This window comes from Suricata suricatta, chromosome 4 (assembly GCF_006229205.1).
Source record: "Suricata suricatta isolate VVHF042 chromosome 4, meerkat_22Aug2017_6uvM2_HiC, whole genome shotgun sequence".
In the NCBI taxonomy this organism is placed as follows: domain Eukaryota; kingdom Metazoa; phylum Chordata; class Mammalia; order Carnivora; family Herpestidae; genus Suricata; species Suricata suricatta.
In genome coordinates, this window is record NC_043703.1 from 51,525,926 (window position 1) to 51,539,857 (window position 13,932).

General features: G+C 43.4%; 1 long non-coding RNA gene across 1 annotated transcript; it reads left to right on the plus strand.

Annotated features, from left to right (window-relative positions):
• Positions 1-215: 215 nt before the first annotated feature.
• Positions 216-7,230, plus strand: LOC115289461. Its single transcript, XR_003907640.1, has 3 exons — positions 216-270; positions 1,875-2,068; positions 7,133-7,230. It is a non-coding gene; the product is annotated as an uncharacterized LOC115289461 (long non-coding RNA).
• Positions 7,231-13,932: the final 6,702 nt, after the last annotated feature.

Here is a 13,932-nt window from a genome sequence, read left to right on the forward strand (position 1 = left end):
GCTCTGATGAGGGGATCCAGCATTTGCACTCAGTCCAATCCCTGAGCCCTGACTCCTACTCCCAGTGCAATCCTACCTCCCTGTGAGGAGATATAGAACAAGTGTGTTCCTCCATCAGAGGCAGAGACTAACGGGCAACTTGAAAACAATGGTCTTTAGGTACCTTTACGATTTTCTTTTCTTAAAAGGAAGAGACAGATGATTTTGAGGTGGGAGGAAGACAACATACAGACTCATGTTGTAAGATCTTTCTGGAGAAGAGTCCTGCATGTAAGTAGCCCAAGACTTGGGATTTCCTTTAATTTTTTTGCCTCTATATCCCACCACAGAGATGCCAGATATTCTCTTAATTCCCTGTTTGGAAACTGGGCACCGCACATTGATATATAAACAGACACACACATCTCAGATATAATATGTATAATGGGGAAAGTCTGGAATGCTTTCCAAACTCCTTCCTTCCTGAGCAGAACTCAGTGGTTTAAAATTATTACTGATTTTCAGGACAATGGACTGTTAAGCATTGTGGAAGCCAGACTTCCTGGGCAGAGTTCAGATCTTTCCCCGCGTGACTGTACAATTTTGGGCAAGCTCTGTACCCACATATGTCTCAGAGTCCTTATCTATAAAATGGGGATAATTAATAGCAGTGTAGTTATTACACACTACCACAGGGTAGTTGGAGGATTAAATGAGTCAATGTATGTAAAACCCGTAGCACAATGCCTGGAACATAGTGCTATTTCAATTTACCTGATGACTCAGAAGGAAGAATTGAGAGCTTTGGAGAAGTATTTCCCAGGACTAAAACCTAATGGAGTTTGGCTGGCTGGTGTGCACTGCTAATTTTTACTTTTTCTAGTCTTCATTTTTGAACAGAAATGTCTTTACTATTATCCTATGCCTGTCCTTTCTTTGTATTGTGGAAGCAAATGACTAGTTTCTTTAGTTTCATGGGTTCACAGATAAAGGATTATACCCCAGGAGTTGTAAGTAATGGAGGACCCATTGTAAGTAACCCAGAGCCTCATGTGTAACTGATTTAGATATAGAGATGGTGAAATGTGGGACTTTTTTTTTTTTAATTTGAGAGAGAGAGAGACAGAGAGAGAGAGAGAGAGAAAGAGAGAGAGAGGATCTTAAGCAGGCTCCATGGTCAGTGTGGAGCCCAACACAGGGCTCAGTCCCACGACTTTGGGATCGTGACCTGAGCTGAAATCAAGAGTCAGAAGCTCAACTGACTTAGCCACTCAGGTGCCCCGAGATGTGGAACTTTTGAACTGATACCTTTAGGTGGGATTTTGATGCTATAATAGATTGACCATAACCAAACCCAAGTTCATCTGCCTGATAAACAGAAAGTCAATCACTGAGACATCAAGTATGCAGCAAGAAAAGGGATTATTTGGGAAGCAGCCAAAGGAGGAGACAGGAAGGCAAGTCTCAAATCTCCTCTCTGAAGGAGGAGAGTCAGGGAAATTTAAAGACAAATTGAAAAAACATCTGAATGAAAAGTTGGGGCTGCACTTGTGAGTCCCATTACTGGTTTGAAAACTTTTGGAAAAACTGGGATAAAATGAATGTATTTTGCATGGGGGTGAACCCTGGGTGGGGGCCACAGGGTAGATGGAGGTGGGCAGAATTTTGGTAGCCCATGATCTCTGTCCCTGGTCTTAGTTCTGTGGTTGTTACACAGCAAAAAGGACTTTGCAGATGTAATTAAGGTTACTAATCAGCTGACCTTAAAGTAGGGCAATTGTCCGGAATTGTAGAAGGTGAAACTACTGTAATCCCATGAATCCTTCAAATAAGAAGAGGAAGGCAGAGGGATTTAAAGTATGAGAATAACTCAACTCACCATTATGGGCTTGAAGATAGAGGGGACCACATGAAGACCATGAGAAGGAAATAAATTCTGCCAACAACTGAAACGATCCTGGAAGCAGATTTTCTCCTAGAGCCTCCAGGTGAGAATCCAGGTCAACCGACACCCTGACTTTGACCTCGTGAGACCTGAAGCAGAGTCTTAGCTGAGCCTGCTGAACTTCTTGACCTACAAAACTGTCAGGTAATAAATTAGTGTTGGTGTAAGCTGCTAGATTTGTGTTAATTTCTTATGGCAGTAATAGAAACCAATATACCAGATATTAATTATTTGTGTTAAAAGCACTAGACATTTTCTTCAGATGTGTAATAGTTGGATCACTGCAGAGCTCCTCTGGTCAAATGTAGGGCATGGCTCTACGGCACATTCCTCTGAGGCTGTCCCTAAAAGCACTTGCACAGATGCAGCATAGATGTCCCACCAGTGAACCTTGCTGTCCATCACAACACTGAGTACAATGCACTTGTATGGTATTTTATGTCTCCAGCAATCCCACTAGACCGAACGAGGGCAGAAACCATTTTTCTTCAAAACACAGTGTTGGCAGAAGGTAGGCACTGGATAATTATTTTTCTGAATGAATGCTAAATGTGTTTGACAACTCATGTCTCTGGAGGGCAATATTGAATATGGGTAGGGGCAGAGCAGAAAGCCAGAGGCATATCATGGGGTGAGATAGGGGGAAGAAACAATTTGCAAGGGCAAAGGAATGTAGAGTTTAATACTTGGATAATTACTGTTGGTTTAGAAATTTTTCCTTGATAGATTTTTCCTACCCGCACCGCTAGCTATAGAAGTTTCGGGAAGTAGGCTGACCATTGCATAAGTGGCTTGTGAAATAGCACTTAGTAGCTTACATTCCCAACAAGTTGAATAAATATGTTTGTGTGTAGTTAACCCCCCAAGGACGCTTCTTCTGGCTCCCCATGCTGGACTCAGAATTGGTGTTTAGTAATTGCGTGGCGACAGACTCCTTTGGGAATGGGATGCCCCGCTGCTGATGCTCTCCATGAGAAGGGGAGCTGGAAAACAGACGGGGTGCAGCCTATAGAGGAGCAGGGTCCCGGGACAGGGTGCAGCCTAGAGGAGCGGGGTCCCGGGACGGGGTGCAGCCTAGAGGAGTGGGGTCCCAGCACTTTGGTGCCAATGCTAAGAGCTTAAAGAAGGCTGGTGAAACTCTGGCATGGGAACACCCACAGCTAGCTACACCCCAACGGCAAGCCAGGGGCACGGGATCTGCGGATGTCTTCCAGGAAAGCAAGCCCCGAGGAGTGTACAACAACTGGGAGAAACCATTAAAAAAAAAAAACAAAAAACCCAAGCAACTAATTTTTTATGAAAGCTGACTGTCTTGAAAACCAATTAAAAACATGCCAGCCCGTTCTCTAGTCCCAGCGCCGTAGTTGCTATTTTGGTCACTGTAATTGAGAGTAAAAATAATCTCTGCTGTGCCTGAAAAACAGCCACCAGCTACTCTATTTTAAATGATGTAGAAAAACACGAGGTGAATGTGAAAACTGAAAAACAGCCTTCTAGGGATGGAGACGGGCTGCCTCCAGTTTCACCGGTGGCTCCGTGCAGTTTGCAATTTCTTATTAGTAAATTAGATCAACCATATGTTTTCAGGGGTTTCATGCCCCCCAGTATGAGGGCGGAGAATGGCACCCTATTACCAGGAATGCGGTTTATGGTTTCAGTTCAGGTTGTAAACGTGGGTCAGCCATTTTGCTGTTCAGAGTCAGAGCCTCTTGCCCTAAAAAGGCAGAAAAGCCAAAAGGGAGATGACAAGTAGAGGAACTTGAGAGTGATTGCTTTTTAGACTTGCTTCTGGACTTCTCTTCTACGGTCACTTGGGGATTTTGTCTCGTTTCCATGAACTCTGTATTTTATCGCTGAACTTGGCAAGAAATATGTCCTGTGTACAAGGGCTCAGCCAGCTTTTGTGGAGCTTGAACCCTAAACAGTGGTGTGTGGCCTTTTTAAGAAGAGGGATACACAAATATCTACCTGGGCAAATCTTACAAAAAGTTACACACTGCCCCTCACAGAGGCCAGAAAGGGCCCTGTGCAGGAGAGTGGCCCTGACTGTAAGCCTTGGTGCCTCCCCATAAATCACTTCTGCATTTAGAGAAGATGGGATCCATGTTCCTTCTCTGGGAAGAAAGGAAAGTGGCAGGAACCATAGGAAGTGTTAGTCAAAAGGACCTTAAAATTAATCCTGATGTTTTACAGATAAATAGATGAGGGAACAAGTCTGAGAGAGGATAACACCCAATGTTACACATATAATTAGCATCTGAATCCGCTTCTGTTAACTTCATGTTTCAGGCTGGTGTTTTCTGTACTATTTCTTAGGATACTTTGTAAAACCAGAGATAAGAGTTGGAGTAAATATAGAGGTATACGGAAAGCCACCAAGAGGCATGTAATTAGGGGACTCTACCACCCAATAGGGTCTCTGGGAGAGGGAGGACAGGGATTTTACATCATTCCAACACTCTCTCTACCTGTTTTCAGAGGCTTATAAGGTGTGACTTCGTGGTTTGGTTTTTGTGTTTATTTGGATTTTTTGGAGGCAGAGAGAGAGTAAGCAGGGGAGATGAGATTGGCAGAGAGAAAAGCCAAGGGTGGGGGCGGGAGAGAGCGTCTTAAGCAGGCTCCATGCTCAGTGCAGAGCCCCACATGGGGCTGGCTCCCATGATCCTGGGACCATTATCTGAGCTGAAATCTAGAGTCAGATGCTCAACTGACTAAGCCCCCTAAGTGCCCTGCATGCTAGTTTTATTTTTTAATTCAAGTCCAAAAGAACATTCATATCCAATAAATATTGACCTCTTGTCCCCTTCAAAGTAGGTTCTTATTCCAGTGTTGCTACTGTAGCCATTTTTAGAGACACTCTTTTAGGCTAACATTTTGTCAGTTTGATTCACCCAAAAAAGTCAGTGCCTCAGTGCCTTTTTTTGTCTTCCTTTCTCCTTCCCTTCCCCTCTGCCACCTCCCTTCTTCCCATTCTTCCTTCCTTCTATATTTTTAAACTAAAAAAAAAAAAATCTAGTTTGTCTACCAGGTTTGGGGCTGACTGATTTTTGGATATTTCTCCAAATCAAGGCTGTGATTAAAGGTTTAAGATTTGCTGTCATGAAAATATTTAAAATAATTTGATACGAGTTTTTATTTATTTTTAATTTTTATTATTTATTTATTTACTTATTTTTGAGAGAGAGAAAGTAAGAGAGAGCGAGAGCAAGCACACAAGCAAGGGAGGGACAGAGAGAAGGAAAGACAGAATGCACGAACTGCGAGATCATGAGTCAGATGCTTAACTGACTGCGCCACACAGGCGCCCCTGATACAGGTTTTTAAGACTATTTTTTGACCTAAATCCTATGGGAAGAGGTTAAACAATTAGTCCTAATTTAAAACAAGGTATGGAGAACTGGTATCTTCTTACACTAAAAGGTGCCAAGGAAGGAGGGAAATGTCCCAGGTTCCGGCTTTGTGTCAAACAGTTTCGTATACACTGTTGCATTATTCCTCTGACCTTTTGTCCCTGGCCCAACAGGTCCATTTTACAATCAAGGAAAAGTGAGGCCCTGAGTAGTTAAACTCTGACTGTTAGAGCAAGATTTGCACCAAGTCTGCTGGCCCCAGAATTGATACTCTTTCCCCAGGTTCCACTCTACTGCATGCAGTCATTCTCACCCATGTCTGTACTGAATTGGTGGCGGTCAGTCCTTGGGTCCCCAGCCTAGGTTACAGTGAGGGGTCAGGGAGATGAGGTCATGAAATCAAGGCCAGGGAAGTGCAACCAAGGCCATCTAGCTGCTCCCACGGATCACCGAGAGCCAACTGCCACTTAAGAACAGCTCTGGAGAAAGAGGTGCGCTCCTTGCTGTTTTTTATTTTTTTTTTTTCCTATCACAGAAGGGTTGGAGCCTGTTTGTGTCTCTTATCTGTTTCTGCCTCTCTTCCCCAACACCCGTTCCAGTTTGGTTCTTCCTTCAATTGTCCACTCCCCTCCCACCCTCACCAATCTCCTCCTCCAGAATAATTTGTGTGAACACCCATACACACTGCTTTTCCCTTCATTTCAACATTGGCTCCACCCCCATTTCTGCCCTCTATACGCTTCTCATCCTTGACTTCATCAGAATAAGCAAGCAATACAAGCAATTACCTGCAGCATTTGTATTTGGAGCCTTCCCTCAACCACCAAGTCCTTCCTCACCCTACACTGAAGTGTGGTCATAATAAAATTGAGAGAGAGAGAGAGAAAGAGATTTGGACATTTATGTATTTATCTTCCCCAAGATTAGACCCCAGACATTTAGGTCAATTTTTATTTTAAGGACTGGTCACTGTTCTTTGTGTACATATTTTGTAAATTTTTATTCATATCGCTTCTCTTGGATTTGCTGTGTTCCTAGACAAAGGTTGTAGAAGGACAGCATCTCTTCAACTACAGCCAAGGGTCAGCAGGCGGGAACTCATGGGCTTTGTACTCAGGTAGAGTTGGGTTTGAGGAAGCAAGGTCCATCACTGACTGGCTCTGAGACATAGAGCAAAGCACTTAACCTCTCTGAGTCTCCGCTTCCTTATCTGAAACATGGAGCCAGAATAGCTATCTTCCAGGACTGGGTTAAGAACATAGGTTTTAGAGTTAGATCCAAGTTTGAAAAAAAATTTTTTTTATTGTTTTTATTTATTTGAGAGAGAGAGAGAGAGAGAGAGAGAGAGAGAATGAGCAGGGGAGGGTCAGAGAGAGAGGGAGACACAGAATCTGAAGACAGGCTCCAGACTCTGAGCTAGCCATCAGCACAAAGCCTGATGCGGGGTTTGAACCCACGAACCATGAGATCATTACCTGAGCTGAAGCCAGACACTTAACCGACTGAGCCACCCAGGCACCCCTAGTTAGATCCAAGTTTGACTCTTGCTCTGCCACTTGCTAGCTCCATGATCCTGGGCAAATGGACTTCTCCAACCTTACTTCCTGGTTGGTAAAATGGGAGACAATAATACTGACATAATATCTTAGGATACTATAGGATTAATTATAGGATTAGCAGGGGGATTCAAGCAAGTAACACATGTGAAACTCTTAGTTCAGGATATGGCAAAAAGCAAGCACTTAATGAATGGTAACTATTCTTAGGATTAATGAGATGGTACCTATGAAGTTCCTAGTACAAGGGAGAGCCCCCAGTTGAGTTTCAATAAATGTTCATTCCCTTTCTTTCCTCCCAGGCAGAGGCAGTAAAGAAAATTGGATACTTAATGATTATCTCCCTCTCCAGCCTAATGTGCATAAGATTAACACTCCCCTGTCCTCCTCCCCTTTGCATCTGGTGACACTTCTTACAAGGACAAGTGTGCTTTGTAAGGAGCCCTACCCTTAAGAAGAATAAAGAGCTGCTTACACCCTGTGGTTTCAGAAGTGCTGAAAACTTTATTTGCTTCAAATGCCTGTCCTCCAGCAGTCTACAGAGAGGTGGAAAATTGTCTTTTCACTGGCTTGCCTTTGGGTCACAACATTAGCGCCAGGAGGTTTTTGGTTAAGGCGCAGGTATCTTTACTGAGTCTGTCCCTTTTTATTCACACATGAGCATGGATTAGTCAGGTAAACACCCTGCAGGACTAGACTATGGCAATAGTACACTTTAAGAAGGTAGAAGAGTAAAATCTTCTGCCATCCAGAGGGACAATGAGGGGCTTCAGCAGCCAGGAGGTGCCCGAGTGCGTCTAGGACACACTGTCACTCTGTTTTCTCAATTTGCCCAGGGACCTCTTCTGGGTGAAGGAGCAGAGCCAGAGCAGACCCAGCCAGCCTCTCCGGGGGGCCTCTGAGAACTGTGTGGGCAGCGGATTCCCGCAGTGTGGATGCCGCTCCCTGAGCCTCAGGTGGGAGCAGGTGGGGAAGCTCTGTCATGTCATCTAATCAGAAGCAAGAGGTAAAGGGACAAGTGCAAAGCTTAGGTGGAGCTCTGTGTGAAGTGGGGCCCAGAAAGAATAAAAAGTATGACAGAAACAGAAGGGGGAAGCTAGGGAGGGTCAGATATTTAAATAACTAACAACCCACAGAGATTAACATCCATATGGGGGACAGGGTAGAAAAACAAAGACAGCAATGATAGCAATGTAACTCCCAAGCAGAAGGAGAATTGAGATATCATGGACAGACTGATAGGAAATCAACAAGAAATGGAAAAGGGAATCGATTTTTTTAACTTAAACAAAAGGTTTGAGGAACAGCAAATGATGCACCGAGAACCCTTCTGGTATGTATACAGTGCTAGCTAAATACTGTAGTGGTGGCAAAACCAGACCTATGTCAATAAGTGAGGTCCATGTATTAGAATACTTCTTTCTGAAGGCTTTTAAACCACCAGAGCTTGATTACTGTTATTTCAATATTTCTAAAGTTGCTGTGTAAACAGGGATATTGCAAATGATTTGTAATTCCCAGGTCACGAACAGGATAATGAGGGCACAGCTAGATTATGACTTGTGTAATAGATGTACACATTCTTTGTACCCCTTTAGGTCTGAAATCCAGTTTACTGTTCAGATGTGCAAATATAATATGCTATCATTACCACTAACGTTCCACAGAAGGCACCCGGGGAGGCAGCAAAAAGGTTGTTTTTTTAAACCATAATTAGAGTGGCTGGGGAGGAATATTGTGATATATGAAAAAATATATAAAGAGTAACTGACATCTATAAAATGGAGAAGTTGGAGGTCTTTTAGGAATGACACAGAACAGAAATTGATCCTTTCCTGACAAAAGCTAGAAGAGGCTTTAAAACTCTTTCTCCTACTACAGTGAGACGTCTTAGCACCGTCATTCTGTGGACTCACAGGAGAGTTGTTTATAGCATTTGCCCAGATGATAGTAACCAATAACACTTACAGAGTAATTACCGTGTGCCATGCTGAGTGTTCTATGTAGCCTATTTCATCATATAATTGGAATCTATAAAGTAGCAAATAAAAATAGATGTGGCTAGAGCCTTGGAAGTAACAAATAGACATGGTTAGACCCAAGGAAATGAATATTCTGTGCTATATATATAAAAAAATATCAACCTTGGAGTAATTGCAGAAAGGCTAGAAATTTTCTGAAACTTGTAGGTACATTCTGATACCATCTAATGACCTGTGATGTGGTTGCAGGTACAAGGATCAGCGGACAACCCCAAAATTAGGGCAGCAAAAAAATCTCTTACTAGAGATTAGGCCACTGGTAATATAATCAAATCCAGAGAGCACGAAACTATTGAACATATTGAAAATGATCTCTGTGATTAGGATGGAGCTTCAACTTTGTCTCTTAAAGAAATCATGCTTCATGTTAAGCAAGCCTGCTAACCAGCAGGGACGTTTCTCTCGCTCCAGTAGTTTCTTAACTACCAGGAAATTCTCCTGGTCAGTTACCATGACAGCAGCACCAACTCAGCTTTCCTGATTTAAAATTGTCCTTTGCCTTTCCTATCACACCCCAATCTCTCAGCTGATGTGAGACAAGTTAAGCAGAGTAGCATGATATTTTTTGCCCCAGAAGAAATGGTAAGGCGATGAAAGGGCCTTTACCAAGTGAACTCTTTACCAAGGTGCCGGACAGGGTAGGGGTTGAATATTTGGATACCTGACGGCCACTTAAAACTGGGTCTCAACCCCAACTCTGCCATATACTTACTGTCAGACTGTGGAGAGCTTGTTAAAACCTCTGTGACTCAGTTCCATGATCTGAGGGACAGGAAGAATGACGGAATGATAACCTGATATAGAATATACAATACAATACTCTGCAAAATAACAGGGCCCGGTGTGAGGAAAGACCTGGTCGTTAAGCACTAAATGCGAAGGCTGTCACAGAGAAAGCAGGCAGGAGCAGCTGTCTACTTACGTATGCAGTTGTGATCACATCTGAATGTCCCTGGGTGCTTAAAATTAGGTACTTTGTGTGAAGCTTGTATATGAGCGGCATCTCAAAGTGGGAAAAATTAAGTATCAAGTTGACTGGTCTTTGGAGAGTAATAGATATGGAGGGGGAAAGGCAATAAAGAACTAATTTGGGTAAACTATTTGCTGCCTTGCTTCTTATGAAATTACGACTAGAAGTATTAATAAAGAATTAGACTATAAATGATCCTCAGAAGTGTTGTTATAAACTTTGACCTCTGCTATTATCTCTATTAAAATGATTCTCTGAACACTCTTGGGTGCTGCATGGTGCGTGGCCATTAATTATTCTATTCTACTAAAGTTAAATTTAAAGTGGATGCTGGCTGGCTCAGTGCAGGCTGTGACTCTTGATCACAGGGTCAGGAGTTCGAGCTTCGATGAGGAAGAGATTACTTAAAAAATAAATACGAGATAGATATTATCAAAATCATTTTCACTTTGTGAGTCTATATATGGATCAAGAAGATGTGGTATAGATACACAATGGAATACTACATGGCAATGAGAAAGCAAAATGGATGGACCTGGAGGGAGTCATGCTAAGCGAAATAAGTCAGGCGGAGAAGGACAGATACCATGTTTTCACTCATAGGTCTAGGAGGAGAAACCTAATAAGTGACCTTGGGAAGGGGAAAGTGGGGGATTGGAGTTGGGGAGAGGGAGTGAGGCAAATAATGAGAGACTTTTGAAGGCTGAGAACAAACTGAGGGCTGAGGAGGGAGGGGGGAAGGGGAAGGGGGGCGATGGTCTTGGAGGGGGGCACTTGTGGAGAAGAGCACTGGGTGTTATATGGAAACCAACCTGGTAATAAACTATTTAAATAAAAAAAAAGAAAATGATTTTTGGGGTACTGGTTGGCTCGGTCGGTTAAGTGTCTGACTCCTGATTTTGGCTCTGGTCATGATCTCGCAGTTCGTGGATTTGAGTCCCACATCGGGCTCTGCACTGACAGCACAGAGCCTGCTTGGGATTCTGTCTCTCTCCATCTCTCTGCTCCTCCCTTGCTCATGTTCTTTCTTTCTCTTTCTCTCTCTCAAAATAAATAAATAAATAAATAAATAAATAAATAAATAAATAAAACAAAATGACTTTCAAAACACATGCTATCATATGTGACTTTTCTGAACACAGGTCACTGAAAATCAAATCTGCATTGGAACTCTAGTGGGATTTCTCATAGTTTATTCGGGAAGGACAACAAATGGTTTCAGGAGGGTGCTGGGCTACCATTCCAAATGTTCTCTGTGGTTGCATGAGCGAAGAGTGTGTGAAAATTCAAACGTTCAGTCACATAGACTAAGCATTTCTTCCAGCTGGGTGATGAGGGGGTAACACGAAGGGCAGTTGACCTTCAAATCTTGAAGCGATTGCTCCTGATTCCCTTTTCGTAAGTAGGTGTGGGAGAAGACAGATACTTGATTATAAATGCTGCTTATGGTTCATTAGCAGTGAGAAAGGTAAGCTGAAGCACTTGCACATTGTGACCATAGTGACTTTCTGGACCGTTGAAGTAGCTGCCGAAATTGTTGAGTAACTGTCTTCAAGGCAAAGTACTACCCCAGGGAAGAGACTATTTACAAAGAGTGTTTCTCATACAGCTGGGTAGAATTGAGGGTCATTCACTTATGTTCAGCATTTCCAAAGGTTAACGATGTGAATCATGAAGCTGAAGCTGGCATCACAGGGCTGCAGAATGTGACCACATCAAACACCCGCTGGCGTCAGGGTAGGAGGCCTGATGTCACTGTATGTTTGGCCTATATGTTTTCTTAACCCAACAGCCAGCTTCCGGAGAAACTTAGTAAATCCGAGGGGAATGTCTCCGCAGGCTACATGTAGACTTTTCAGGATAATTCTTCCATCAGAGTTATGCTATACTTAGAACCATATAGCCAAATGCCCATTAGGAAAATAGTTTCTGAATTATATAAATGAAAGAAAAAGGAGAAAGATTGCTGAGTGGCATAATAGATCATTCTGAGCTGGGGAGCAATTAGAGTAAAAGTTACATTAGCCAAGTCAAGTCTCATTTTGGGTTTCCATCACAATTACACAGCACACCGTTCCAAAGCGTTACATTTGCAGCAACCAACTTTACAAGCTACAACCTGCCTCAGGCTTATGCTCCAGAGTTGGCATCTTGTCAGTATGCTATTTGCATATGGTACTCTTTTTTGAGGACCTTTGGAAGTTTTAATTACCCAAACCTGCATTGTGAAGGCTAACACCTTTCATCTTCAAGAATTTATAGCCTGACTTAAGGTGAGTGATTAAAAATACAAAAACAATTAAAGACACACGTTTTCCCTGAGTTCAGTCATCAGTGTTTTCCCTGGGTTCTCTAAGGCAAGTGCTGAGCTTTCTTGGAAGCCAGTGTGGTCCTGGGGTCTGTCCTAACCACTTCAGACTTCACCAAATTAGAGTTTCTACACCTTCTCCATCTCTGAAATTCTTAGAGAGAGATTCTCTTAGAGAGAAATTCTTAAAGAATCTTCTGCCAAACCTGTAAACTTTCTGGAAAAAAGCCGCAGGCTTTTATTCAGCATTATATATAGCCCTAGTGTCTACCATCCTCTCAAAATTCACACATTAAAACCTAATGCCCAATGTGGTGGTATGTGGAGGTGGAGACTTTGGGAGGTGCTTTGGTCATTAGGGTGGAGCCTTTAGGAATAGAATTAGTGCCCTTATAAAAGGGACCCAGAGAGCTCCTTTGTCCTTTCTGCCATGTGAGGATTACAGCCAGAAGAGACACAGCCAGAAGACAGCCCGTCTATGAACCAGGAAGTGGGTTCTTTACCAGACTCGGAATCTGCTGGCGCCTTAATCTTGGACTTCCCAGCCTTCAGAACAATAACTGAATTTCTGTGGTTTATAAGGCACCCAATCTATGCTATTCTGTTACGGCAGTCCAAATGGACTAAGACAATACCCCAAGAACAGAGGGCATTGAGCTATCTTGATTGAACCAATGAATGCATTCAGATTTGCCAATGTGAAGTAAGCCACCCAGGAGAATGCGGTACATGTTTATTCATTGCTGATTAGGAAATAGGTTATTTGGGAGAGAAATTGATCATATTGTTTTTACCCTCCAAATGATCACCTTATGTCCACAGATCATAATGAAGGCATGGGAATTCCAAGAAATTAGGAATACATTCTGATTTAAAAAAGCAAAACAATGTACTGAAGAGCAAAGGGACTTGGGTGGTGCACTGGGGAAGAATGGGATTCTGACCTGTGGGCTCCTTCCAGTAATGTGAGCTACCTTGCACTGGTTGTGAGCTGGCACTGGTTGTGACCGAAGCCTACAAATCTCAGTGGCTCTGTTACATGGGAGAGCAGCAACCAACTGAGCAGAAGGACGGAAGTATCATGGGGCCAGAGGAGATGACCTTGATGGACTCCTGATATGTTCTAAATCCATAAACGCCAACAAAATTAAACAAAATATCCATGCTTAGAATCCATATTTTCTGTGGGGGAAAAATTCATCAAGTTGTTTCTTCTTTAAAAGACAAAAGTTTAAAAAAGGACTATGATAGACCTTTTCCTTTTCCCTGCGTTGCTTGGCTGTCATTGGCTTGACTCCATCACATCTAGTGTTTTGCATCTGAGTCTGAGTCAGGAGCGGCTTGGTTTCTGCCCCCCACCCTTGTCTGCTTGCTGATGCTGATGGGGAGGCTTCTGCATGTGTTTCCACGTTGGTTGACCTTGGGGCTTGGGTTCTGCAGTTCGCAGTGTCCCCCACGGGGTCGAGACACATCCTGGAAGCGACCCGACAGCCGGCTCCCCCCCCCTCCCCCGCGTTCTCTGCGGGTGAACTCAGGCGACCAGCAACTCCGTGACTCCAACAGATGTTTTTGTCTCTAACCCTCGGGCACCTTGCCCTGCTGTCTCGCATACAGAGGGTGATGCCTGGCACCCTGCCCGATGCCACCAGAAATGAGCACAGCCCCAGGGAGTACTGCCAAGTTGTGTCGGCAAGCTGCTTTCAGGGGGCCAGTAGCCACCAGATAAATGCACTGGTTTGCCGTCAAGGGGACGCGCTCACTGAAGTATCTTCCTGCTTTATG